Consider the following 3,244-nt stretch of genomic DNA (forward strand, 5'->3'; position numbering starts at 1 on the left):
GCAAAAACTGAACATAATTTAAGGGATTGTAAATATATCTCTATAGATGAGCTTCATAATATATCGGGAAAGGTGGTAAAAACACAATTGGTTTTATGAGTTATGAGAAGAGAATATTTATTTATTTATTTATTTATTTATTTTGGGTCCTGGGGCTGAGATCTCCAAACCTGCTAGGATCGGAACTGGGCCTCCTCCACCCAGATCCCCCATCTTCCAGTAGGTAGGCGTCACACCCACCAGCTGCCACCAGCGCCAGGTGGTCCCATCAACGGCCAAGACACAGAGACTATAAAACCCAGCTCCCAGAAGCATGCAGCCGCATTTGCAGGCACAACATCTTATCTCATTCTTACTTTGAAGACCTGGCAGGCTACCAAGGGTGTCCTGCCTGCACAGCAGAGTCTTGCAAACTTCCCATATCGTACTCAATATGCCAAATACCAGTCACAATGATGGGTCTCATTCTCCTAACCCTGAAAGAGCATTGAATATGGCTCTTTTAAAATCTCGGGGCTAGAAAGAAGGAGACGTTACTGGTGCCTGCTCGAGGCAATCGACAAACAACAGAATGATTGTAATCATGATTTGTGAGAAGGACAGGGCACTAGAAAACTGAAGGATGACATAAATTTTAGTGAATTCTTACCAACCAACATGGTTGAGTATTCAGTTTCAGGAGAAAGTGTGAATTTAGGGGGTTGTGGGGGGCACCCCTTAGTGCTGAGAGTCAACAGGGCTAGGCCCAGCATTGTTGTGAGGTCCAAAGAGTACAGGCTGCTGCATGCCAGACTTGTGTACAGTCCTCCGAGTCCCCTCCCAGGCCCAGGAAGATTTAGTCTCATCACTGATGAGTCTAGGCATTCTTTCAAATGAGCCATAAAAGAGGTTGGGCCTGAGAGGTAACTGCATCTATGGCAAGAACAAGAGAGGGTTGGAAACTAGGTAGTAGAGTTGTCAGATTTGGTGATTGATGATGTGGATGGAGAAAAAGAATTTGCCTGCAGAGCTTGTTTTCTGCCCAGGGCCAGTGTGTGACTGGAAAGCACAGCCATTCACAGAATAGTACAGGAAACAGGAGCTGAATTGAGACTTTAGAGCATGATGTATGTTCTTGGTCCATTCAAGATGATATAACAAAATACCACAGTGTGGAGAGTTTATAAAGAGAAGAAATGGAGCCTGTCCTGATGGGGGAGCCTCCTTCCTCATCACAGACTTGCCCTTGTGTCCTCAAGGTGGGGCAGACAGGGGAGAGTGAGCTATGGATTCGCTCTTTATAATCCACTGTCCCTGTCCTCTGGGCTTCGCCATCGGGAACTTCTCCCCTCCCTAAACCTCCACCATATATCACAAATGCTTTCAGATTTAAGCAAAGGATTCCGGACCTGGGACAAGTGTTCAAACAGCTCTATTTTTGATATCTGCCTTAAGTCCACACTCTATGTGCTTTTTATTTGTTGTCTTCTAACAGCTACTATTAAATCAGGCAGAGAACAATCATACAGGCACTGTTTATGGAACGAATGTTGTTTAGCTGTGAAGAAAGGATTTATTATTAAGTTCTGGCACATAAATAGAGATGTTCCCCCCAAATCTAGAAAACACAAAACTGATTTGATAAAACAGAAAAATCCTGAGATAAACAAAAGTTAACTTTTGTGTTACAAAAACGTTTATATCTCAAAACCATTTTCAAAACATGTTACATATTCTACCCCAGACCTCCACAGCAGTGAATTCTGATGTGCTTATTTATCTGGTCAAAACTTGAGAGCCCGCTTTATGACTGATTCTGTTCTCAGCTCTGTGAATATTGCAATGAAGTCAAGTCCTCACAAGGTGATATTCACATGAGAATAGAAAGATAAAATGGAAGTGTCCGAGGGTCCTTAGAAATGGGCAGGAGGCTGGTGAGGACATGAAGAAGATCCTTAGGAATTCAGTGCTGTTGGGAGCGGCTGGAAGGTAGCTCAGTGGTAGAGTACATGTTTGGCATGTATGAGTCTTTGGATCCAATCCCCAGCACCTCCAAACAATAAGGAAATAAAATACTAAAAAAAACAAAGCAAGACTTGGGGGCAAATCCTAAAGGTATGTGATGAAAATGACATTGACTGGGGTGAGAGGGAAGCCTGTTTTGAAGCAAGAACATAATAAGCAAGACATGAGGGCAAGTGAAAACCAGTCCCCAACCCTGTGCATTGAAGTGGCCCTTTGTAGAATTGGTCAGCAAGAGGATGTACCAGATGACATTTAACTCCTGTTTAGAGTTCAATAAGCCTAGCAAAGAAATTAATAAAATAAAGAATTAGAAAGTAAGGTGATTTTTCTCTGGCCAGAAAGATGAACAAATTATGTATTTTATTCAACTTGTAGGGGTGAACATTAAAACAATTTTCTAAAGACTCTCAGGTAGAAAACTTAAGTGATAATGCTGTTGACCCTATCTTCTCACTTTGGCAAAATTGTTTCAATAATAGTATCAGGAAGACACCTGAAGACATGATTATAACCTTCGTTCTCACTGCAAAGTTGTTTGATATCAGAGCAAACTTGGGAATCACTTAAATCACTTAGTATGACACATTCTAAAACACCCATTTTATAAAATATTAGGGAGCCATTATACGTGGAGATGGTATGAGAACAAAAGAGTCAGTTGAGACCCAAATATATTTTTCTTCCCCTTACCCAAAGAGAAGCCCTAATTTTGGAGTTGAACAGGTGGCAGTTTTCAGTGAACACTGCCCTGCTTGGCTCCCATTGTAGAAGAACAGCACTGATGTGCAGTGTAAGTAAATTCTGGTGTTTAGCTCTAGGAAAAAAATGGTTCTCAGGAAATCAGGGGACATGTACATGTTCCTCTCTCCTCAGGCTCCCTGCAGCACCATGTCTTCAGAGATTGTGCATGCTGTAGCTTCACCAGTCACTGTGAGCCAAGGGGGTGTTGGAACTAAGGCCTGATTCAAGAAGTGATAGGAAGGCAGTCTGGGGAGGGAGACACCAGGACTCTTGTACCTCAGCTTCACCTAACAGACCTGTACTGCCTTGCCCGGACTTTGAAGCTCAGTACTGTGGAGATTAACGAGGCTTCATTTCTCTATTACTCATCTCATCCTAGGTGATATTAAAGACAAAATAAAATGACAGGTCGTAGATTATACTTGTGTTTCTAAATATATTTCTGAGTCTGTTTATGTGAAGAAGGAGAAAGAACAAGACAAGGAAAGAACTTTCAGCA

This window comes from Sorex fumeus, unplaced genomic scaffold (assembly GCF_029834395.1).
Source record: "Sorex fumeus unplaced genomic scaffold, SorFum_2.1 ptg000028l, whole genome shotgun sequence".
NCBI lineage: Eukaryota > Metazoa > Chordata > Mammalia > Eulipotyphla > Soricidae > Sorex > Sorex fumeus.